Genomic DNA, 26996 nt, shown 5'->3' on the forward strand with positions numbered 1-26996 from the left:
ATGTACGTCCTGTGCAGCCTGGCGGTCCTGACACTCCACAGCCTGTTCAGGCGCTGGACCAACAACGCCGTGGAGCCCGGAGGACGTCCACCTGAGGGGTGTGGGGGACAGATTCAGTGAAGGTCTTGGACCAAGAGGATGGAGCAGCTGCAGGGCTGAAGGGAAGCGGCGGCGAGGGTCGGTGTTCGTAAGTTCCCCGACAGCAGGAAGCGAGTTCAGGTGAGCAGATGGAGACCAGGTTCAGCTAGAAACCGCTTAAACAACCCAGTACAAGCAACACAAGAAAGCAATGGTGGAAAGTACATTTACACAAGTACTCTACTCAAGTACAAGTCTGAGGTTGTTTGAGGATTTCTTTGATCATTTTTAACATTATCTTCTATATTTGACAGCTTCAGTTACTATATTTATGTATAATACGTACATATATGTACGTATATGGTACGTATATATGTACGGAGGAAGAGTCCTTTATGATGCCTGAGGTCTTTAATAAATAGTTTCTCCGTAGAGGTTCTGAATGGAGGACACCTGATGGTCCTCACTAGTTTACTGCAGATGAAGAGATGTATTTTAAACCCAGAAAGTTCTTCCTTATTGGAAACTGCTGGTGAGTTCACAGACTTTTTGTCTGCTGGTTAATCTCAGTTACTTCCACTTAAATCTGATGTTTGTGGTTCTCAGCAGAGTTGTTTCCTGTCATCAGCACAAGAATGTGAAGAATCTCATCACATGAACGGTTTAATGGCTGGATTCCTGTTTCATGATGAAGTGATGTGGGAGGAGTCTCCGTCAGATCAGTTATGTAACATCAGATTCATCCTCTGGTGAAGTTAATCTGTGATCAGAGAACACAGAGTCTGAACGCATGACAAGAACTTTATATTTCATCAAACATATAACATATAAATATAAATGTCAGATATGAATCGTTTAAAGAGGGATCAGAAAAACACTTCACTCATAGTCTAGATCAGTGATGGAGGCTCCATAGACAAACACTAAAAGAATCGTTATTTAAAAGAGGGATTATTTGTGTTGTTTTAACAGGAAACGGTGAATAGTTGGCTTTAAAGTAAAATGTGCTTATATTTAGGATCCATGTGGTTGTGCCCCCCTCCCCTCTTAGGGGCGGGCCTACACACTCAAAGGGCTGTAGCATATTTCGGGGGGGGGGTGCTCCTCACGCTTCAGTTGAGGCTGAAATATTTATCTGTGTCTGGGCGGGAGGGGAGGGGGAGGGGAGGCGGTGCTGGACGAGGCGTGACGCTGCTGTGCTGTTGCTAGGGGAACAGAGAGGAGGAAGCTGTGAGGGGAGGCGGGTGGCGTTGACACTGATCCTGCTGTTTGTGTGTCGCTGTGTGAAGCTGCAGCGAAGAAGAAGAGGAGGAGGAGGATGCAGCGATGAGGAGGACGGAGAGGCCTCAGGGAGGGAGGTAAGGACGGAGAGGACACAAAGAGGGAGAGATGGAGGGGTGGAGGTGAGAGGATGTAGGATAGAGGGGTGGAGGACGGAGACCATGAACAGGCGTGTTGAATAGAGCATGGAGACCATGAGCAGACGTGTTGAATAGAGCATGGAGACCATGAGCAGCGTGTTGAACGGACTCCGTCTCCTCCGTCAGATGGATGTAACCTGATGCAGAGTGTGGTCTGTCGACCTGAATCCTCGTCCTGAGCTCAGAGGAGCTTTGAGCTTCATTTCTCTGCTTTAGTCTGATTCCTGTGTGGACGTCTAGTTATCCTCCTTTTTCTCTGGTAACGTCTTCACTCTGTTCTTCCTCCTGTGATCACCACCATCGCCATCATCATCATCACCATCATCACCATCATCATCATCATGTCTCACTGAAACTGGTTCCATTTTTTATTAGCGTTGCTCTTCTTTTAAAGGAGATGCTGCTCGTTGTTATTTCTCTGTTCTACCAGCTTCACACCAAAAAACACAGTACAGATATATAAATATAGTAAAGATAGATATATAGACACAGGTCTAAATATAAATATAGTAAAGATAGATATATAGACACAGGTAAATATAAAATATAAATATAGTCTAAATATAAATATAGTAAAGATAGATATATAGACACAGGTCTAAATATAAATATAGTAAAGATAGATATATAGACACAGGTCTAAATATAAATATAGTAAAGATAGATATATAGACACAGGTCTAAATATAAATATAGTAAAGATAGATATATAGACACAGGTCTAAATATAAATATAGTAAAGATAGATATATAGACACAGGTCTAAATATAAATATAGTAAAGATAGATACAGGTGTAAATATAGGAACGAGTATAGATGTGTGTGTGTGTGTGTGTGTGTGTGTGTGTGTGTGTGTGTGTGTGTGTGTGTGTGTGTGTGTGTGTGTGTGTGTGTGTGTGTGTGTGTGTGTGTGTGTGTGTGTGTGTGTGTGTGAGCACATGGAGACAAAAAACAGATTTGACCCAGTTTAGAAGAGGAGGAGGAGATGCAGGTTTGGTGATTTATTGTAATATAATACAGTTGTAATAATGCTCTACCTACCTTTATTAGACCTTTATTAGACATATTAAAGGTACAGTGTGGCCAGAGCTTTCTCAGCATGCTAACCAGCTAGCCGCGTCATGTCTCTGTAAACAGTGAGTCGCTGTAGCGTCCAGTCTGTCCTCCAACAAGAAGAGCTCGTCATTAAAGCGTTAAGGGTCCATTTATGTTTTATTGTTATACTTTAGTGGCAGAAACAAGAAACGACTCCCTCCTCATCCTCGCCGTCTAAAGCTGCTGCTGATCTCTGATAACGAACTGCATGACCTCCGGCCTACATCTTCTAACTCCTCACAAATATTAAAGGAAAGGCTCCTAAACGGACCCCGACTCTGGAACACTCTACCCTCACGTTAGATCTGAAAACCTACTTCTTTAAGTTTGTTTTCTATAAACTCTTAAATGTCCCGTTCAGTGTTGGACCTGTGTGGATCTGGTTCTGTATGCGCTGAGGTTTGTCTTTTAAATGCGTTTTGTGCTTGAATTTGTGTTTGAGCACTAATCTGTGTTGCTTTATGAATAAAGTTTTTACTTACTTTGCCAGCAGGAGCATCACTTAGTTAGGCTTAAATTCAGCCAGTGTAAACCCAGCTGATACGGGAGGGTCTGAAAGGAGGGGTCTGATACGGGAGGGTCTGATACGGGAGGGTCTGATACGGGAGGGTCTGAGGCCTGAGGGTCTGGACGGGAGGGTCTGATGCGGGAGGGTCTGATACGGAGGGTCTGATCAGGAGGGTCTGATACGGGAGGGTCTGATCGGAGGGTCTGATCCGAAGGGTATTATGCGGAGGTTTGATCCTGGGGATCTGATCTTGGGGTCTTATCCCAGGGCTTTAATCTCGGGGGTCTGGTCTTGGGGGTTTGATCAGGGGAATCTTGTCTTGGAGGCCTGATGCTGGGAGTCTGGTCAAAGGGGTCTGATGCTGGGGCTCTGCACTGATTCTGGATCAAATGAATCCTTGAGAAACCAGTTTGGAGACTGTCCTCTGATTGTTGGATCTCACAGCTTTGACGGAACAGAGCCGAATCATATAATATTCTTCTGTTATCTGACGGTAGCTTTATAGACCACTAACTTGACCTGCATCACACCATTACACACTTCCTGTAGGCCTGAGTAGGACAAATGAATGTATTGATCTTCAGGGAGGGTTTAAGGGGGCGGGCCTAAATGGGGCTGGTTTAAAGTGGCAGGCACAAAGAGGGCGGCCCTAAAGGGAGCGGCCCTAAAGGGGGCGGGCTCTGTGGTGGAGTCTGCTGGTTTCAACATTAGGGACTTTTGTTCCGTTAACTTGAAGGAGCCCAGAATCCTCAATGTTTGTCTCAAGTAGAAGCGATAACTTAAAGATGCTCCGATCAATTGGCCAATAATAGATATCAGCAGATATTCCGTCTATATAGATTCATCGGTGGTCTCTATATCGACTAATCAGAAGAGCCGATCAGATGATTAGGTCCCGTTGCTGAAATTGCTTCATCTTCATTTTTCTACAGCTTTGATAAGAATAGTTCAATAAATGAATAAAGCTACACAATAACCATAGAAGCCTTTGCGTTTAAAACCGTTTATTTATTTATTTATTAGGAAAATCATTAAGAACAAATTCTGACTGACAATACGGCTGGATGACTTGATACGCATTCGTGTTTCTGTTTGTCATGATTAGATCAATAAAGTGATTTTGAATCACAATCAGGTTTAATGCCAAGTAGGTTTTCACATACCAGGACTTTTCCTTTTGGTGCAAAATTATAAAAAGCAATTGGGTTAGAGAAACAGCTGGTCCACCTTAACTGTCAGTCCACCTTAAGAGCCTGAGCCAGCAGTCCGTCTGCTCGCCTGGGCCCTCAGCTACAACTCTACTGTGCTCACCTCATACTCTTCATCTGAACACACGACATCCTGGAGCTGCTATATCCCATCAGCCATCACTGCAGCTGGGTGGCCTGTAGGCTCCGCCCCTGTAAACAACACACCGCTGTGTGTTAGTTAGTGACCAAATAGTAAAGGTTAGGAGAGGTTTATTGTGAGTTTTTTTTATAAAAGCTTTTTGGTTCAGCCATTGAAAAAAAAAAATGAGTATCCAATATCTCAATATGCATTATGACACGTTCATTATCACACAAATTAATTTTGTGTGTGTGTGTGTGTTTGTGTTGCAGCGGTGGTCATGTTCGGTACAAGAAAGACCTGGGATCTTGGCCCCCGCCCCTGCCTGCAGGAACTCTGGAAGAAAGACATCTCATTGGACGGTGAGTCGAATCTTAAGAGGGGAGGGGCCAGTTTATACAGTGTGTGTGTGTGTGTGTGTGTAGGAGACGTGAGTCATACCTGTAGTTAGTATGAATGGAGCTCCACAGTGAGAGCAGAGAAACCTGGCTGTGTGATTAGTGCAGACAAACAGGTGAGAAGTCACTTTTATTTATTTATGTTTGTTGGTTCTGTGTTTCTCTCAGCTGATCCTCTTTTCAGTCTCAGGAGACGATGGATCAGGTTCACAACAGTAGAGTCGTTGTTTCTGTTTCTCATGTTCTGCTGAACACTTCTCCTTCTTCAGATTGTTGTTACTGATTCTATTAGTCTCCATTTTACGTGAAGCTAATTACCAAACAAATAAGGTCAGAAATTAAGTTATGTGTAATAAAATGGAATGACACAGGAAAAAGTATTGAACACATGAAGAAAGGAGGTGCAAAAAGGCATGGAAAGCCAAGACAGCAGCTGAAATCTATCAGTAATTAGAAAGCAGTCCTGCCCTTGTCAGTGCAAATGAATATCAGCTGGTTCAGTCCCAACTGATGGCCTATAAAAAGGTGTCTCATTACCAAGGTGTCACACAAGAAACATCTCATGATGGGTAAAAGCAAAGAGCTCTCTCAAGACCTTCACAACCTTATTGTTGCAGAACATACTGATGGCATTGGTTACAGAAGGATTTCTAAACTTCTGAATGTTCCAGTGAGCACTGTTGAGCATAATCCGGAAGTGTTGGAGATTTCTGACAGAGAGAGTGAAAAGAATTATCAGAAGAGTTGTCCAAGAGCCAAGGACCACTAGTGGAGAGCTTCAGAAAGACCTGGAATCAGCAGGTACAATTGTTTCAAAGAAAACAAAAGTAATGCATCAACCGCCGTAGCCCCTGTATGCCACGCTCACCACGCAAGACTCCACTGCTGAAGAAAAAGCATGTTGAAGCTCGTTTAAAGTTTGCTGCACAACATTTAGACAAGCCTGAAATACTGGGAGATATAGTCTGGTCAGATGAGACCAAATATTGAACTCTTTGGATGCCATAATACACACCATGTTTGGAGGTCAAATGGCACTACACATCACCCCAAAAAACACCATACCAACAGTGAAGTTTGGAGGTGGGAACATCATGGTGTGGGGCTGTTTTTCAGCATACGGCACTGGCAAACTTCATATAATTGAAGGAAGGATGAATGGAAAAATGTACCGAGACATTCTTGATAAAAATCTGCTGCCATCTAGCAGGATGATGAAGATGAAACGAGGGTGGACATTTCAGCAAGACAATGATCCCAAACACACAGACAAGGAAACTCTCCATTGGTTTCAGAGAAAGAAAATAAAGCTGCTAGAATGGCCCAGCCAATCACCTGACTTGAATCCAATAGAAAATCTATGGAAAGAACTAAAGGTCAGAGTTCATAGAAGAGGCCCACGGAACCTTCAAGATCTGAAGACTGTTTGTGTGGAAGAATGGGCCAAAATCACACCTGAGCAATGCATGCAACTAGTTTCTCCATACAGGAGGCGTCTTGAAGCTGTCATCACCAACAAAGGCTTCTGTACCAAGTATTAAATACATTTCAGTAAGCGTGTTCAATACTTTTTCCCTGTGTCATTCCCTTTTATTACACATAACTTAATCTCTGAACGTATTTGTTTGGTTTTCTTGTATGTATGGATTACTTGGGTTGTTACCGACATCTCAGAACATTTCATGTCAATAGCACCTTTAGAAATATATTTACTGAGAGAAATGGTGACGGTTAGCAATACTTATTGAAAATTGTAGATATATGTATGTGTTTATATACATATATATATATATATATGTATGTTCATGGTCTTTATCCAGCCTTGATTAGCTTTCTTTGATAATAATGATTACACAATGGTCCATCTTTATAATGTAGAACTTTCACACTGTTTATCGCCTGATTATCAGTCCCTGAACCAACAGAGAGAAGCTGTTTTGGAAAAAAACATTTAGGTGTTGGAATAAAATCTGAATTATACTTAATTTCAGCACTAATTCCTTGAGTGTGTGTGTTTGGACTGTGTGTCCATTAGTTTTTGTGTCCTCTTCTCAGTCTGTGTTTCGTTAACAGTTTAAAGCAGGTTTGAGTCCACGTTCTGGGCTGCTGTGAGTGAGTTAAGTCTGTTTAATTCCCAAATGTTCTTACTTTCCTGTTAGAGTGCAGATTGTTCTCAGGTGATGACTTGAGTCCCTGAAACTTGACCACACACACACACACACACACACACACACACACACACACACACACACACACACACACACACATGCTAAAACATTGAAGCTGTTATCTGCTGGACTGGTTTCATGGTATTCAGGAGCAGGAGCATGTACTTACTTCAGCAACAGGAGAGGAACCTGAATTCAGGTTATATGTTGTTTGTGTAATGATCTTTAATAACTTTCACAGACTACTTGCAGCCATCTTTATTCTGTCTATCTGAAGACGCTTTTCTCAAGAGATTTTATGGATGTAATAATGTAATGTAATACAGGTGATTTAGGCCCATGGGCAGGACTCAAAACTTAGAAATAAAGTGTTTTTGTTTGGAACAGCTGACATAGTAGCAAAGACGTCAACAAGAGACCATATTTTTGTATTTTAGTCCCAGTGAGAACAGACCGTCCAGAAGTCTGATATGGAAAATAGCTTGAGCTCAGGATCAGCCCTGTGGTTCCTCGTGCTGGTCTTCCTGTGGTTCCTCCTGTGGTTCCTCATGTTGGTTCCTCATGTTGGTTCCTCATGTTGGTTCCTCCTGTGGTTCCTCCTGTTGGTTCCTCCTGTGGTTCCTCATGTTGGTTCCTCCTGTGCTGGTTCCTCCTGTGGTTCCTCTGTTGGTTCCTCCTGTGGTTCCTCATGTTGGTTCCTCCTGTGGTTCCTCCTGTTGGTTCCTCCTGTTGGTTCCTCATGTTGGTTCCTCCTGTTGGTTCCTCCTGTGGTTCCTCATGTTGGTTCCTCCTGTGGTTCCTCATGTTGGTTCCTCCTGTTGGTTCCTCCTGTGGTTCCTCTGTTGGTTCCTCATGTTGGTTCCTCCTGTGGTTCCTCATGTTGGTTCCTCCTGTTGGTTCCTCCTGTGGTTCCTCATGTTGGTTCCTCCTGTGGTTCCTCCTGGTTCCTCCTGTGGTTCCTCATATTGGTTCCTCTCTTGTGTTCCTCAGCCAGCTCAGTGGACTTCCTGATGAGTGATGGTGAAGACGAAGGCTCTTTCCTGTCTCTGCCCACGCTGCCTTCTCCCCGCCCTCTGCTGCAGAGCGTCCCAACCAAACGCACCCAGCCAGCAGCTGAACATTCAGGTAACACACACTGTGTGAGTGTAACCAGGTAACACACTATATGTAACACACACTGTGTGAGTGTAACCAGGTATACAGATTTCTGTACTACACACTGTGTGAGTGTAACCAGGTAACACACAGCTATGTAACACACTGTGTGAGGTGTAACCAGGTAACACACACTGTGTAACACAGTTGTTTATTTATAAGACGCCCATTCAAGTGTGTGTGTGTGTGTGTGTGTGTGTGTGTGTGTGTGTGTGTGTGTGTGTGTGTGTGTGTGTGTGTGTGTGTGTGTGTGTGTGTGTGTGTGTGTGTGTGTGTGTGTGTGTGTGTGTGTGTGTGTGTGTGTGTGTTCAGGCTCTACAGGACAAAGTGTGTGACTTGAAGCTCGTCTTAACGTTCTGAAGAAGTCTCCCGTCACCTGCTGCTCCAGCAGCTGAAGCACGGAGCGTCCAGGGAGGAGGCGTGTCTTTCAGACGCGGAAGGAGGATGGCGTGTCTTCAGACGCAGAAGGAGGAGCGTCGTTCCTCTCCGTCTGCGGTGAGAACAGAGCTGAAGGTACCCCTGAGGATGATGAAGGTCCCATCAGTGTGAATCATCTGACTGTGTGTGCAGTGTGTGAGGGGTGTGCACAGTCCAGGGTGAACCCACTTTTGGATGGTCTCCTCTGTCAGAAAGAAGAGCAGCTCGTTACTCGGCTAAGCACTACAGGTATGTCTACAGGGAAACATCTCACCCTGTACATCTGATAAACAGGAAACACATCTCACCTGTACATCTGATAAACAGGAAACACATCACCTGTGCACATCTGATAAACAGGAAACACATCTCACCTGTACATCTGATAAACAGGAAACACATCTCACCTGTACATCTGATAAACAGGAAACACATCTCACCTGTACATCTGATAAACAGGAAACACATCTCACCTGTACATCTGATAGACAGGAAACACATCTCACCTGTACATCTGATAAACAGGAAACACATCTCACCTGTACATCTGATAAACAGGAAACACATCACCTGTACATCTGATAAACAGGAAACACATCTCACCTGTACATCTGATGTGACAGGAAACACATCTCACTGGCCATCTGATAGACAGGAAACACATCACCTGCATCTGATAAGGAAACACATCTCACCTGTACATCTGATAGACAGGAAACATTATCCTCACCTGTACATCTGATAAACAGGAAACACATCTCACCTGTACATCTGATAAACAGGAAACACATCTCACCTGTACATCTGATAAACAGGAAACACATCCCACCTGTACAGCTGAGTTCTAAAGGGAGCAGCAGTCAAACCAGAGCTCTGTTTGGTTTGTGTTTGTGTTTGTGTTTAAAGGGTGTAACAGCTTCTCTGACTCATCAACTGTCAGTCTGATGTGTGTCCGCTTCACCTGTGAAACCAGGTGTGTTTTCTAGCAGTAATAAATCTGTCAGTCTGAGCTGCTGTAGTTCAGGTTTCATGTTCCCAGCTGACTGATTCTGAAATCTGCTGCTTCCTACATTTAAATTCATCAAACTGACTGAAAAAAGGAAGAGAACCAAAGGTCTAATCTGTGAGACGTCTGGTTATCATATGTTCTTAGTATAGAGCCTGTTGGTGGGAAAACATGTTGTGACTCCTACATGTCTGCAGGTGGAGGAGCTGGAGGAGAAGCTGTCGGATCAGACTGAGGAGGTGGAGAGATCGCTCTGAACTGGTGAGACCCTGCTGGACCACATTCCCTGAGGAACCCTGGGAAAAACACACACACACACACACACACACACACACACACACACACACACACACACACACACACACAGGGATGCAAGAAAGAAATATATCTGTCAGGTAAATAAAGATGAAGACGGCTCTTTGTGAGAATGCAAGACTGAGAATATGTTCTGTAAAGAAAAGTATTAAAATGTAAAATGCATTTAGAGATATTCATTAAATGATGTGTGTGTGTGTGTGTGTGTGTCCTGTAAGGGGCGACAGGCCTGGAGAAGCAGCTGAGCTGCTGATGGTGGAGAACAGCGTCTGAAGCAGCAGCTGAAGTCATGCAGAGTTCAGAGCTTCAGAGCCTGAGGCCGCTGGAGAGAGCTTGCAGCCACTGCCCCCACAGACAGGTAGACAAACAGACAGACAGGTCGATAAACAGACAGACAGGTCGATAAACAGACAGACAGGCCTGGATAAACAGACAGACAGACAGGTAGACAAACAGACAGCAGTAGATAAACAAACAGACAGACAGGTCGATAAACAGACAGGCATGATGATAAACAGACAGGCAGGTAGATAAACAGATATGTGACAGGCCGATAAACAGACAGGCGAGTAGATAAACAGACAGACAGACAGGTCGATAAACAGACAGACGGAAAGTAGATAAACAGACAGACAGACAGGTCGATAAACAGACAGGACGAGTAGATAAACAGACAGACGAGTAGATAAACAGACAGACAGACAGGTCGATAAACAGACAGACGAGTAGATAAACAGACAGACAGACAGGTCGATAAACAGACAGACGAGTAGATAAACAGACAGACAGGTCGATAAACAGACAGGCGAGTGAATAAACAGACAGATGCAGACAGACAGGTGGTGACAAACAGACAGACAGTAAAGATAAACAAACAGACAGACAGAGTCGATAAACAGACAGACGAGTAGATAAACAGACAGACGAGTAGATAAACAGACAGACAGACAGGTCGATAAAAAGACAGCATATGAGTGGATAAACAGACAGACGAGTAGATAAAACAGACAGACAGACAGGTCGATAAACAGACAGACTGATAGATAAACAGACAGACAGACAGGTAGACAAACAGACAGACGAGTAGATAAACAAACAGACAGACAGGTCGATAAACAGACAGACGAAGTAGATAAACAGACATATTTAGTAGATAAACAGACAGACAGGTCGATAAACAGACAAACGAGTAGATAAACAGACAGACGAGTAGATAAAAACAGACAGACAGACAGGTCGATAAACAGACAGACGAGTAGATAAACAGACAGACAGACAGGTCGATAAACAGACACGAGTAGATAGACAGACAGACAGACATACCAGCAAACAGACAGACTAGTAGATAAACAAACAGACAGACAGGTCGATAAACAGACAGACGAGTAGATAAACAGACAGACAGACAGGTCGATAACAGACAGACAGGTCGATAAACAGACAGACATGTCGATAAACAGACAGACAGACAGGTAGATAAACAGACAGACAGACAGGTAGATAAACAGACAGACAGACAGGTAGATAAACAGACAGACAGACACGTCGATAAACAGACAGACAGGCTGGCTTAATTGATAGATATAACTGGTATCATCTGCATAACAATGAAAGTTTATTGAGTGTTTTCTGATAATATTCCCTAAAGGAAGCATAATAAGGTGAATAAAACTGGTCCAAGAACAGACCCTTGTGGAACTCCATGACTGACCTTGGTTTTCATCGAGGTTTCATTGTTTACATATACAAACTGAGATCGGTCTGATAAATACGACTTAAACCAGCTGAGTGCGGTTCCTTTAATGCCTATTAGATGCTCCAGTCTGTTGTCAATGGTGATTTATAATAAATACACCAGAGACTATAATACTCACAGTTACATACTCATAAACCAGGTGAGCACTGATAGATAAAAATGTCCCTCACAGCAAAACGATTCCAATTCAACTCATTTATGTAGTTAAATCCTTTACAGAAGTTATGAGACACTTTTCATATAGAGATCAAATTATAAATATACTGTTATTGTAGTTTAAATTACAGAGAACCAACATTACCTCAAGAGGGATCACTGGGGCCACAGTGGCCAGTAAAGACTCCCCTTTAACAGGTAGAAACCTGGCTCTGGGGCAGAAGTAATCCCTCACTCTGTCCTGCAGGATGCGGAGTCCCTGCAGAGAGGGAGGTCTCGCTGGGAGAACCAGGCCCGGCAGAGGAGCGAGCGGCTGAGCTGAGCGAGAGCTCCTGGAGAAAACCTCCAGAGTGGAGAGTCTCCGGCGGCAGCTGGACGACTGGCCGGAGGCAGCTGGAGGAGTCGGAGGAGGCAGGAAGAGGAAGAGGCCAGAAACTCTCCCTCCGACTACAGGAGTGTGAGGAGGAGTCGCCAGGCAGGCAGCAACGCCCCCCAGAGTCAAGGTGAGGAGTTGCTGGTCAGACTGGTCCCACTGGTCAGAATGTGAAATCTAATACGTGTCCGTTGTTGTGGTTCCTCAGTATGTGACTCAGATTTGGGTGGAGGTGGAGTCAGCTGACTCTCAGAGAGCTCTGGCTGAGCTGCAGATGAAGAACGCCGGCTTGCAGGAGCAGCTGTCGGGTGCAGAGGACGCTGCTGGGGGAACTCGAGCCGAGCTGCAGCCTAGTCGCAGAGGACCTGCGCCTCAGCCCAGGGACGCAGGTAACATCTAGAGGAGCTATGATCTGCTGCTGACCCGTCTGCCTGTTGCTCTGCTCCCAAGGACCCGTCTGTTGCTCTGTCTGCTGACTTTCGTCTGTTGACTCGCTTGCTGCTCTATTGTTTCGTCCTTATGCAGTGGATCCTCTAAATATTGTCGTCCTGCCCAGCCTTATCCTAACTTGTGTAGTTCTGCTGAAGATGATCCTCTGTCACTGTCGCCCTGCTTCAGCTTTGATCCTCTTATTTGTGTCTACCTGCTACAGTTGCTCATTTAGTCGTGTCCTCCTGCTGCAGTCGATCCTCTAACGTGTCATTGTTGTCGCTCCTCTCTCACCAGATCCTGGTGTATGAAGGGAGATGGAGCGAGCTCAGGTCAGCTGGAGGTGGAGATGCAGAATCTGGAGGAGAGAAGAACCGTGTGATCGAGGAGGCGTTCATCAGAGCGGAGAGCGAGATGAAGGCTGTCCATGAGAACCTTGCAGGTCTGACTCTGCTTCCTGTTCGCTGTCCCATGTCACAGTGTTCTGTGGACTCTTGGTCACAGTGTGTGTTGTTGTGTTTCAGGAGTGCGTATGAACCTGCTGAGCCTGCAGCCGGCCCTCCGGACCTCACCTGTGACTACTACTGTCTGAAGAGGCAGGTGCAGGAGTTCCCCTTCATGCTGGACAAAAGCTATCACCGAGGCCAAGCACCAGGTGAGTGAGCTCTGCTGGACTGGGCTTCTCTGTCCGTCTCTGTCTTTCCTGCGTCTGTCTTTGTCCTTCCTCCTTCTGTCCTCCTGGCTTGTGAGCTAATCGAGGTTCTCCATCATCATCATCTTCATCAAAACACTTATGTGTCTCAAAGGAGAAAAGAGACCTCAGATGTCCTATGTGGACATTTTTTAATGGGTGAAATCACTTGAAAGTTGTGGAACTGCTTTCCTTTAATATTGATAATATTCCATGATAGTGATACTAAAAGATGATGATGGTGATGATGGTGATAACGATGACAGGTGTGAGTATTTAATGAAGTCTAGTTAGTTTTCTCCCTGAGTGACAGTTTGTGATGATGTAAAAGCTGAGATCAGAAATGTCAAAAACTACTTTTATATTATAACATTTATTTCACTTGACGATTATATTTCCAAAATGTATGAGCTCTTCTTATTATTGTGTGTGTGTGTGTGTGTGTGTGTGTGTGTGTGTGTGTGTGTGTGTGTGGTGTGTGTGTGTGTGTGTGTGTGTGTGTGTGTGTGTGTGTGTGTGTGTGTGTGTGTGTGTGTGTGTGTGTGTGTGTGTGTGTGTGACAGATCTGCCAGGTGATCAGCGAGGTGAGCACCACCAATCAGGAGCTGCTCGTAAATACAAGAGAGATGAACCTGAGGAAGAAATGTCACAACGAGCTGGTTCGACTCAAAGGTCTGAACGAATCTCATCATCCAAACTGAAAGCAAACAATCTTTCTGACGGATTTCTGTCTCCTCTTAAATATTACACCAGAATAATCCTGACAAATATCTCCAGAGATATCCTGAGGTGCCGCCAATCAGCTGCTGATTTAATTAATCATCTCGATTTCACATCCATTGTACCATGAACTGTGAACGTGTCAACAGATAATTAAGAAGACAGAAACAATGTCCTGTAGAGATGTTGTCCTCAGTGTCCTGTAGAGATGTTGTCCTCAGTGTCCTGTAGAGATGTTGTCCTCAGTGTCCTGTAGAGATGTTGTCCTCAGTGTCCTGTAGAGATGTTGTCCTCAGTGTCCTGGAGACATGTTGTCCTCAGTGTAGAGATGTTGTCCTCAGTGTCCTGGAGACATGTTGTCCTCAGTGTAGAGATGTTGTCCCCAATGTCCTGTAGAGATGTTGTCCTCAGTGTCCTGTAGAGATGTTGTCCTCAGAGATATTGTCCTCAGTGTCCTGTAGAGATATTGTCCTCAGTGTCCTGTAGAGATGTTGTCCTCAGTGTCCTGGAGACATGTTGTCCTCAGTGTAGAGATGTTGTCCTCAGTGTCCTGTAGAGATGTTGTCCTCAGTGTCCTGTAGAGATGTTGTCCTCAGTGTAGAGATGTTGTCTCGGTGTCCTGTAGAGATGTTGTCCTCAGTGTCCTGTAGAGATGTTGTCCTCAGTGTCCTGTAGAGATGTTGTCCTCAATGTCCTGTAGAGATGTTGTCCTCTGTGTCCTGTAGAGATATTGTCCTCAATGTCCTGTAGAGATGTTGTCCTCAGTGTCCTGTAGAGATGTTGTCCTCAGTGTAGAGATGTTGTCCTCAGTGTCCTGTAGAAATGTTGTCCTCAGTGTCCTGTAGAGATGTTGTCCTCAGTGTCCTGTAGAGATGTTGTCCTCAGAGATATTGTCCTCAGTGTCCTGTAGAGATATTGTCCTCAGTGTCCTGTAGAGATGTTGTCCTCAGTGTCCTGGAGACATGTTGTCCTCAGTGTAGAGATGTTGTCCTCAGTGTCCTGGAGACATGTTGTCCTCAGTGTAGAGATGTTGTCCTCAGTGTCCTGGAGACATGTTGTCCTCAGTGTAGAGATGTTGTCCCCAATGTCCTGTAGAGATGTTGTCCTCAGTGTCCTGTAGAGATGTTGTCCTCAGAGATATTGTCCTCAGTGTCCTGTAGAGATAGTGTCCTCAGTGTCCTGTAGAGATGTTGTCCTCAGTGTCCTGGAGACATGTTGTCCTCAGTGTAGAGATGTTGTCCTCAGTGTCCTGTAGAGATGTTGTCCTCAGTGTCCTGTAGAGATGTTGTCCTCAGTGTAGAGATGTTGTCCTCAGTGTCCTGTAGAGATGTTGTCCTCAGTGTCCTGTAGAGATGTTGTCCTCAATGTCCTGTAGAGATGTTGTCCTCTGTGTCCTGTAGAGATATTGTCCTCAATGTCCTGTAGAGATGTTGTCCTCAGTGTCCTGTAGAAATGTTGTCCTCAGTGTCCTGGAGAGATGTTGTCCTCAGTGTCCTGTAGAGATGTTGTCCTCCAGTGTCCTGGAGATGTTGTCCTCAGTGTAGATATGTTGTCCTCAGTGTAGATATGTTGTCCTCAGTGTCCTGGAGACATGTTGTCCTCAGTGTAGAGATGTTGTCCTCAATGTCTTGTAGAGATGTTGTCCTCAGTGTCCCGTAGAGATATTGTCCTCAATGTCCTGTAGAGATGCTGTCCTCAGTGTCCTGGAGAGATGTTGTCCTCAGTGTCCTGTAGAGATGTTGTCCTCAGTGTCCTGTAGATATGTTGTCCTCTGTGAAGAGATGTTGTCCTCAGTGTCCTGTAGAGATGTTGTCCTCAGTGTCCTGTAGAGATATTGGCCTCAATGTCCTGAGATGCTGTCCTCAGTGTCCTGAGAGATGTTGTCCTCAGTGTCCTGTAGATATGTTGTCCTCTGTGAAGAGATGTTGTCCTCAGTGTCCTGTAGAGACGTTGTCCTCAGTGTCCTGTAGAGATGTTGTCCTCAGTGTCCTGTAGAGATGTTGTCCTCAGAGATATTGTCCTCAGTGTCCTGTAGAGATGTTGTCCTCAGATATATTGTCCTCAGTGTCCTGTAGAGATGTTGTCCTCAGTGTCCTGGAGACATGTTGTCCTCAGTGTCCTGTAGAGATGTTGTTCTCAGTCCTGTAGAGATGTTGTCCTCAGTGTAGAGATGTTGTCCTCAGTGTCCTGTAGAGATGTTGTCCTCAATGTCCTGTAGAGATGTTGTCCTCTGTGTCCTGTAGAGATATTGTCCTCAATGTCCTGTAGAGATGTTGTCCTCAGTGTCCTGTAGAAATGTTGTCCTCAGTGTCCTGGAGAGATGTTGTCCTCAGTGTCCTGTAGAGATGTTGTTCTCAGTGTCCTGTAGAGATGTTGTCCTCAGTGTCCTGTAGAGATGTTGTCCTCAGTGTCCTGTAGAGATGTTGTCCTCAGTGTCCTGTAGAGATGTTGTCCTTTGTGAACAGGAGGACGTCATGTCTCCCGTGCCTTCTCCTGTCTCCCAGGTAACATCCGTGTCTTCTGCGCGTCCCGGTCAGTCTCGAGGAGCAGGACTCGACTCCAAAACCATGCTGAGCTTCGACTGGAGGACACGCCATCCTTTACCTGTCCAACAAGGGCAAAATGATGACCTTTGACCTGGACAAAGTCTTCACTCCTCAGGCCACACAGGAAGAGGTACAAGAGGGCTCAAACTGATCCTGAGGCAGCATTCAGTCCGTCTCGTCAGAGGGACTCTGTCTAAGTGGTGTCTTCCTCTCTGATTGGTCCACCAGGTGTTTCAGGAGGTCCAATCTCTGGTCACTTCCTGTATCGATGGCTTTAACGTCTGCATCTTCGCCACGGACAGACGGGCCGGGAAGACTTTCACCATGGAGGTAAGATCTCTCTGAGCTTCTCTGAGGGGGACCAGGACTGATCCGGATCATAACTACAGGTCTGTGTGTGTCCAGGCGCCGTGGACAACCCCCGGCATCAACCAGCGAGCGCTGCGCCTGCTGTTCTCCGAGGTGATGGAGAAAGCTCCAGACTGGGGGACTACAGGATCTCCGTCAGCATGGTGGAGATCTACAACGAGACTCTGCGGTGAGTACACCAGATCCCTGATCTGATCAGAGACCAGTAGTTCAGACCAGAACCTGCTGGTCCAGTCAACACAAACTGTCTGAACCAGGACAGTAACAGTACTTCATATACAGTACTTTATATGGAATACTTCATGTACAGTACTTTATATAGAAATTCATGTACACTACTTTTATAGAGTACATCCTGTACACTACTTTATATAGAGTACATCTCAGTACTCTATAAAGTACAGTACATGATGTACTCTGTATGATGTACTCTCTATAAAGTACACTACATGATGTTTCCCTCTGTGTATCCAGATGTTGTGTAACAGAACTCTGACCTGGACTCAGATTAAATTCTCAGATTATCAGGAACCACAAAAACAGAATGTAAACAAAGATCACATGACCTGAGAGCTCAACTATAGCTGTGTTGTTGAGCCCTGAGTTCAGTCTGCAGGTTGATTTATTGAATTCTCCTGAGATGTGTTGTTGAGCCCTGAGTCAAGTCTGCTGGTTGTAAAGGTCTCTGTTGTTCATCAGGAACCTGCTTGGGGAGAATCCTTCGGACAAGCTGGACATCAAGATGAACCCAGATGGCAGTGGACAGCTCTACGTCCCCGGACTGACCCAGTTCCTAGTTCAGAGCCCTGAGGACATCAACAGGGTGAGGACTTCCTTCTGTGCTCGTCCTTTCAGTGTAAAAGCCTCCAGTCAGCTGCTGGTCTCTGTTCTTTGTCTGCAGCTGTCACCTGTATTTTCCTGTGAAGTTCATTCTTGACCCTGTACTCTGACACAAGTATTTTACTCAAGGTCCACTTGTCAGTCAACACTTTCACTTGTTGAGAGGAAATAAGACTTTTGATGAAGTTTCTTTGTTAAAGTGTATAGTGTATTATATATACATTTAAAAACTGTGATGGACATTTTTCACTATTTTCTAGTGTGTGTGTGTGTGTGTGTGTGTGTGTGTGTGTGTGTGTGTGTGTCCTCAGGTATTTGAGTTGGGTCACATGAACAGAGCGACGGCCTGCACCAACCTGAATGAACACAGCTCTCGTTCTCACGCTCTGCTCATCATCACCGTGTCTGGCCTCAACTCTGCTACTGGAAACCGCACACAAGGTACACACACACACACACACACACACACGCGCACACACACACACACACACACACACACACACACACACACACACACACACACACAAAAGGTACACAAACACACGTAGACAAACACACGAAAACACGTGTCATAGTAAAGCATACACAGTACTAGAACCTTATGTCAGTAAAGCATACACAGTACTAGAACCTTATGTCATAGTAAAGCATACACAGTACTAGAACCTTATGTCATAGTAAAGCATACATATGTTAGAACATATAAGAACCTCATGTGGTGGTAAAATATATACATGTATAAGGAAACAAAACACTGCTCTCAGAAACTAATGTGGACCTTGATCACCATGGAAACGGTGGAACGGCGGAGTCAGCCTAGTGAGAGTTCACGTGTTCATGCATGTGAGCTGGTGGAGTGCAACCAGAACAGAACCTTGTGGTTCTTCTTGGTGAATGAAAGAAGGTTGTTTTCACCTTCAGACCAGAAACTGCTTCATGAAAACCAAGACAGGGTTCTGTGTTTTGTTTGTTAGCTATTAGAAAAACTCGAGGTTCCACAGAAAGATGGGGTTCTGGTGGTCCCTCGGTTCTGAGGGTCTCTTGTGTGTTGGGGCTGCAGGTAAGCTGAACCTGGTGGACCTGGCGGGCTCGGAGAGGATCGGGAAGTCGGGGGCGGAGGGCAGTCGCCTCAGAGAAGCTCAGTGCATCAACAAATCTCTGTCGGCGCTCGGTGACGTCATCAACGCGCTGCGGGGCCGACACGCCCACGTCCCCTTCAGGAACTCCCGCCTCACGTACCTGCTACAGGACTCTCTAAACGGGGACAGCAAGACGCTCATGATGGTCCAGGTGAGACCGCATCAGGCCAGATCCAAAAGCTGTTTGGGAATGTTAAAATGAAAACTTACTACAGGGAGCCATTAAATATAACTAGATATAGTCATTAATAAGAACTACAGACCGTCTTAAATTAGAACTACAGACCGTCTTTAGTTAGAACTACAGACCGAACTAATGTAATGTAATGTCTTTAGTTAGAACTACAGACCATCTTTAGTTAGAACTACAGACCGTCTTTAATTAGAACTACAGACCGTCTTTAGTTAGAACTACAGACAGTTAATAAGTATAACTAAATACGGTGATTAATGAGAACTACAGTTGGATATGAGTCAGTTGGGACTCATTGAGACTCATTGAGGACTCATTGAGGACTCATTGAGGACTCATTGATTGAGACTCATTGAGGACTCATTGAGGACCCATTGAGGACCCATTGAGGACTCATTGAGACTCATTGAGGACTCATTGAGACCCATTGAGGACTCATTGAGACTCATTGAGGACTCATTGAGGACCCATTGAGACCTATTGAGGACTCATTGAGACCTATTGAGGACTCATTGAGGACTCATTGAGGACTCATTGAGACCTATTGAGGACTCATTGAGGACCCATTGAGACTCATTGAGGACTCATTGAGACCTATTGAGGACTCATTGAGGACTCATTGAGACCTATTGAGGACTCATTGAGGACCCATTGAGGACTCATTGAGGACCCATTGAGGACTCATTGAAGACTCATTGAGGACCCATTGAGGACTCATTGAGACCTATTGAGGACTCATTGAGGACCCATTGAGACTCATTGAGGACTCATTGAGGACCCATTGAGGACTCATTGAGACCCATTGAGGACTCATTGAGACTCATTGAGGACCCATTGAGGACTCATTGAGACTCATTGAGGACTCATTGAGACTCATTGAGGACTCATTGAGGATCCATTGAGACCCATTGAGGACTCATTGAGACTCATTGAGGACTCATTGAGGACCCATTGAGGACTCATTGAAGACTCATTGAGGACCCATTGAGGACTCATTGAGACCTATTGAGGACTCATTGAGGACCCATTGAGGACTCATTGAGACTCATTGAGGACTCATTGAGGACCCATTGAGGACTCATTGAGACCCATTGAGGACTCATTGAGACTCATTGAGGACCCTATCTCTCTGTAGTGAGTTATTTGTTCAGGGACATGAACAGAAACCAGGTGACTAACAGAGGATGAGGTTTACATTGATGTCCTCTGGTTCTCGGTGTTGTGTTCAGGTGTCTCCTCTGCCCGGTAACATGAGCGAGTCCGTCTGCTCGCTGAAGTTCGCTCAGCGCGTTCGCAGCGTGGAGCTGATGTCTTCGTCCTCCAGGAGACACGAGAACTCGTCCACGTCGTCCTCGCCAACCCACGACAGCGTGGAGGTAACGGAGACGTTCAGATTAACTTAACTTAAAATTGAACTGAAATACTAACTGTTGTTATTCATTGTATTATATATTATAGAAATCTGAGTGAGACATGTTGTCCTTTGACCTCTCCTCAGCTGGACTCCCCGGTCACCCCCGTCCCTCTCCCCATCTCTCGGGCTAGCAGTGCCGGCTCCACCCTCTCCTCCGCCTCCAGAACTCCCAGCAGCACCCGCAGGAGGTCCCAGTCCCAGCTGTCCACTGGTACATGTACACACATGAAGTACAAATACACACACGTACACACATCTGTCCACTGCTTCATGTACATGTATGCAGTATAAATACACACAAGTAAGTTTAAGTATATATATATATATATACATATATATACACATATACATATATATATACATATATACATATATATAGCTAGAGAGAGATACTAATACACACACCTAGTGATGCCTTTACTGACCTTCAAAGAGAAGCAGGATTCAAGAGAAACGTATTTATTTCTGTTTTCCTTTGATGTTTGATAGAAACTCATCATCTCTTTGATGTTTCCCTCTTGGTGTTCTGATCCGTTCAGTATTCATTTCATCAGTACAGCTACAGTCTCTACAGTACTAATACTACTGTTTCTATCCACTTTCAGACCCTTCTACTGACTACTGTAATACCTGGAAGCTTTTAATGTGAAACTAAGCAGGAAGGATTTAAATACCATTTTTTACTTTAGAACATTTGTGTCTTAATTAATTGATCGTTCAAACTTCTGATAAAAAATACTTCCTGTCGTCCTTCACACCACGTTTCTGGATGCTGACAAAAGGCATTATGGGAAATGTAGGAAGCAGCGTCACCTGCTGTCAGTCTTCTTCTTCTGTGTCCTCATTCTGTGGTCTGATTGGTCGGTTTGCAGACAGACAGATAGACAGAGCCAGCCCATTGGTGGGGGACGGTGGGCAGGTAGGTGGGGTGGATGCTGATTGGTGGATAGCTTAGCATGGAAGCTCTCAGCATGGCATGGTGCCCCGCCCCTTCCTTCAAACGCTCCAACCACAGCGCTCCAACCGCTTATGTCTGTGCGCCTACAGGGCCGTGAGCAGGGCCCACTGAGCCCAGCGGACTGTGCTGTTTGTGCCGCCTGTTCGATGCTCCAAGTCGAGTTTAAGTCACAAGGAAAGGAAAGCTTTTCTAAACCTCCAGCCTTTAAAGGGACAGTCCAGCCTTTAAAGGGACAGTCCAACGTTCTAAACCTCCACCTTTAAAGGGACAGTCCAGCGTTCTAAACCTCCAGCCTTTAAAGGGACAGTCCAGCGTTCTAAACCTCCACCTTTAAAGGGACAGTCCAGCGTTCTAAACCTCCACCTTTAAAGGGACAGTCCAGCGTTCTAAACCTCCACCTTTAAAGGGACAGTCCAGCGTTCTAAACCTCCAGCCTTTAAAGGGACAGTCCAGCGTTCTAAACCTCCAGCCTTTAAAGGGACAGTCCAGCCTTTAAAGGGACAGTCCAGCGTTCTAAACCTCCAGCCTTTAAAGGGACAGTCCAGCCTTTAAAGGAACAGTCCAACGTTCTAAACCTCCAGTACACAGAAACATCCAGACGGGTTAGCTTAGCTTAGCACAGAGACTGGAAGCAGGAGGAAACTGGTGCTTCTTTATGCTAAGCTAGGCTAATCCCTGTACTGGACACACACAGATGAACTTCGCCTGTACCAAATGTCACTTCTTTTATTACACTAAAGACTTCTATAGAGGTTTTTAATAACGCTTTGAATGTGGGTCATTAAACTAAATATTGATCTGAATAAAGTTGATCAGATAAAACAAGTTAAACTAAAACTGGACTTTCTTTAAAGAACAGATGTCGTGCTTTGTCTCTTTGTGAGCAGAGAGCAGTGAACAGCAGATATGGATTAAAGGAAGAAATGCTGGTTTCTTCTGATCTCAAATCCTTCAGATAGTTTAATATTAATGAATCCTGATATTACCATGATATGAATTAAGCTTTAAATGTTCTGAATGAAGCTTCGGTGCAGCCGTAGATGAAACTATTATAAACAGCTGGAGCTTTTTTCATCATCCATATTTAAATCATGAATCTTTTCCTTGTGACTTCAGTGAGTGTTGTGATGCCCCCCACCTCCCCCATCCCTGCTGCTGAGCCGAGGATTGTGGGATATGTTCCTCCATGTCCACACTGATGAATCTGAAAACACTGTTGGTTCTTCCTTAAACATAGTTTAGTTGGTAGCTTGTTAGTTCTGCAGGTTTTTATGACACATGCAATAGGACCTAAAGATGGCGCTATAGGGAAAGTCAGCAGGATTCAACCTCAGAGGAACATCAATATGTGTACAAAATATCACAGCAATCCATCCAATAAAGATAGATAGATATTTCAGTCAAAGTGATGCATCAACTGATATTCATAAAACCATCAAGAGAGTTTTCACATTTCTAACCAGCAGTGTGGACATGAGAGGTCACATGACTGCTGACTGATGGTCTGACAGGTCACATGACTGCTGACTGATGGTCTGGTTTTCTCTGCAGGACGACTGAAGCTGACGGCCTGAGGGACCTGGAGACCGGCTGTGGGGGGGTCCAGGTCTGCAGGGTGTCTGCCAACACTCTGAAGGTTTTTCCCTGCTGGGACACCGACTCCCTCCTCGGCCCGCGGGGTTGATAACCAGCCACTGACGGGAGCGGGATGAAGAAGCTAAGACTGATGGGAACTTTCCAGAACAATCTCAAAGAACAAACTCGTTGTGTGTTCTTGCTGTGATGATAAACATTTCAAGATCCAAAGTGACTTTAATGAGAAACGACTGATCCCCTAAAGTTCTAGAACCCGTCTGGACTAAATCCTTAATCACGTTTATTTCTGACAGTATACGCTTCCAATCACAGTATTTCTTTTATTGTTTTTGTAAAGTTGCACTTTAACCTTTTGAGATTTTTTTCTAATCCACAATTCCAGATGTGGTTTAATTATAATATATGCATAATATGGTTCTATATTTATGTTTGCTTTCATTGAGTTTTTAGGATGCTGAACATGTGAAAAGAGGTTGATCTTAAAGTTCTCTGACTGAACTCTCAGGAGATCTTTTCTTTTCAACATTAATCTCATTTCATCACGTCTTGAATCCTCTTCTGTAGTTTTCTAACGGAGGCTGTCTTTGTGTCCTCGTGGTCCTCCTTTATCCAATCAGGGTAGCCCAGCGGTGCCGAGCTGTCCAATCAGAAGAGAGCAATAGGAGAGCTCCTCCTGTGTTCACGTTAATCCTCTTCCTGTGGATGTTTTTTTTTCATTCGTCTTCTTTCTGCTCGCTGAACAAAAATAATCTTCTTCACTTTCTTCACTGTGCTCCTGCTGTGTATCTCTATTAATAAATGTAGGAAGCCACGGGTGACCTTTGACCTCAGCCATAACAGATCTGTAGCTGTGGACTGGTGGGTTTGAGGTGAGGAGTTGTTGGTAGTTTAGAAACAGGAATGCATAGAAACGCTTTGAGTGTCGTTGACCTGATGATCAACACGTCTGCTTGCTTTGTGTCTGCTGTAGATTTCTACAGGGAGTTTTTTTTTGTATTCCTTTTTAATAAATAAACATCCAAAACAAACACTGTGGCCTCCATGTGAGATCTCTGAAGGAGCAGTTCTTAAATCTATTTCTCATATCTGTGTTCAGTACAGAGATGTGGTTCCATAAACACTTCAACCAAATGAGATGCTTGTTGAATGGTGAACTCTAGTCTCAATGCTAAGCTAGGCTAACCATGTCCTGACTTTGTAACACACAGCTATCTGAACATTTAATTATTGTTTTATTACCCTGGTCAGTAAAGTCTTCTTCCATTGTGAGGATAGAACTAAACGGCTTAAAGGGAACCTAAACCTGATCTTTGTTCAATAGACATTACATAGTGTAACAACGTTGACTTCATAAGAGCAAGTTAAAGAGAAAAAAACTGGTCAACTGCCACTTTAAATCTGGAGTCTGCATCTTACTGCGTTTTTGTGCATCAGCAACAGGTATTTGTTTTAAGAGATAAGATAAGATAATCCTTTATTAGTCCCGCAGCGGGGAAATTTACAGGATTACAGCAGCAGAGAGGACAGTACAAACAAGAGACATAGTAAAAAAAATAAAAATAAAAGAACACACGATCAAAATAAGTATTATAAATAAGAAAATGAGCAATAAAAAAACAGTAAACAGTAAAGAATCCACAGTAACTGCAATATTATATATACAGACAGAAACTATTATAACTATTGTATTGCTTAGTGTGTTAGTGTGTTAGTGTAGTAGTGTGTTAGTGTATTAGTGTCATGTGTCATGTGGTCTGCTGGGAGCAGAGCTGGTTGTGCAGCCTGACAGCAGCAGGAAGGAAGGACCTGCGGTACCTCTCCTTCACCACCGGGGGTGAAGCAGCCGGTGGTGAAGGAGCTGCACAGAGCTGCCAGGGCGTCCTGCATGGGGGAGGTGTTGTTCATCAGGGATGATAGTTTAACCATCACCCTCCTGTCTCCCACCACCTCCACCGTATCCAGTGGACACCCAGCACACTGCTGGCCTTCCTGACAAGCTTGTTCAGTCTCTTCTTGTCTGCTGCTGAGATGCTGCTGCTCCAGCAGACCACTGCATAGAAGATGGCTGATGCCACCACAGAGTCAAAGAAGGTCTTCAGGAGTGCTCCCTGCACTCCAAAGGACCTCAGTCACCTCAGCAGATACAGTCTGCTCTGACCCTTTTTATAAAGTGCATTTGAATGATTAGTCCAGTCCAGTTTATTGTTCAGGTGAACACCCAGGTACTCTCACAATCTCCATGTCCTGTCCCTGGATGTTCACTGGTTCTGGAGGACAGTGTTTACCCCGGAGGAAGTCCACCACCAGCTCTTTGGTTTTACCAGAGTTGATCTGGAGGCGGTTCCACCGGCACCATCCTATGAAGTCCTGGTTCAGTTCTCTATATTCCCTGTCATCGCCGGCGGAGATGAGGTGACGATTTCACCTGAACTCCGAAGAAATTCAGCTTCATGGAGGAAATATGGAAACATCCAAAGAGCAAAGAAAAATGGTAATGTGAAGCTGAATATATATATATATATATATATATATATACATATATATACACACAACAATCTCCAGGAATTCTGTCTCAAAAAGTCATTCTTTAGTATGTTGAAAACAATTACAATATAATATGCCAAAAAAAGAAGAATGCAGTTGCTGAGGCAAAAACCCGGGTGTGGGAGGAGTTCGGGAGGCCATGGAGAAGGACTTTCGACTGGCCTCAAGGAAGTTCTGGCAAACCGTGAGACGACTCAGAAAGGGGAAACAGGGCTTGTCTCAGGCTGTGCTCAGCAGGGGGGGAGAACTGCAGACCCGGACTGGGGATATTGTCGAGCGGTGGATAGAACACTTTGAGGAACTCCTGAACCCGACCAACACGTCCTCTGTGGAAGAGGCAGAGTCTGAAGACTCGTCCATATGCCTGGCAGAGGTCGTTGAGGTAGTTAAAAAGCTCTTCAGCGGCAAGACGCCAGGAGCGAATGAGATTTGACCGGAGATGCTAAAGGTGGAGAGTGTGCTCCAATTATAGGGGTATCACACTGCTCAGCCTCCCCGGGAAGGTTTACTCCAGTGTGCTGGAAAAAGGCTCCGGCCGATTGTCGAACCTCGGATTCAGGAGGAGCAATGCGGATTCCGTCCTGGACGTGGAACAGTGGACCAACTCTTTACCCTTGCAGGTCTGTTGGAGGGTGCATGGGAGTTTGCTCATCCAGTCTATATGTGTTTTGTGGACTTGGAGAAGGCCTTCGACCGTGTCCCTCGGGGAGTCCTGTGGGGGGTACTGCGGGAATATGGGGTACCTGGTTCGTTACTACGAGCCATTCGGTCCTTGTATGACCAAAGTGAGAGCTGTGTCCGGATACTCGGCACAAAGTCCAGCTTGTTCCCAGTGCGTGTTGGCCTCCGCCAGGGCTGCCCATTGTCACCAATCCTGTTTGTGATTTTCATGGACAGGATTTCAAGGCGCAGCCGGGGGGAGGAGAGTTTCTGGTTTGGGTACCTCAGAATCACATCCTTTTTGCAGATGATGTGGTTCTGTTGGCTCCTTCAGAACGTGACCTTCAGAACGCACTGGGGCGGTTCGCAGCCGAGTGTGAAGCGGTCGGGATGAGAGTCAGTACCTCCAAGTAGAGGCCCTCATCTATGGTCATGAGCTTTGGGTAGTGACCCTCACCTATGGTCATGAGCTTTAGGTAGTGACCGAAAGAATGAGATTGCGGATACAAGTGGACTAAAGCCTTAGAGAGAGGGTGAGGAGCTCAGTCTTAGAGAGAGGGTGAGGAGCTCAGTCTTAGAGAGAGGGTGAGGAGCTCAGCCTTAGAGAGAGGGTGAGGAGCTCAGCCTTAGAGAGAGGGTGAGGAGCTCAGCCTCAGAGAGAGGGTGAGGAGCTCAGTCTTAGAGAGAGGGTGAGGAGCTCAGCCTTAGAGAGAGGGTGAGG

The 26996-nt window shown here is 45.1% G+C and overlaps 1 pseudogene; it reads left to right on the top strand.

Annotated features, from left to right (window-relative positions):
• Positions 1-23159, top strand: LOC129116241 (kinesin-like protein KIFC3; annotated as a pseudogene).
• Positions 23160-26996: the final 3837 nt, after the last annotated feature.

Source organism: Anoplopoma fimbria, unplaced genomic scaffold, assembly GCF_027596085.1.
Source record: "Anoplopoma fimbria isolate UVic2021 breed Golden Eagle Sablefish unplaced genomic scaffold, Afim_UVic_2022 Un_contig_8051_pilon_pilon, whole genome shotgun sequence".
Classification (NCBI taxonomy): Eukaryota; Metazoa; Chordata; class Actinopteri; order Perciformes; family Anoplopomatidae; genus Anoplopoma; species Anoplopoma fimbria.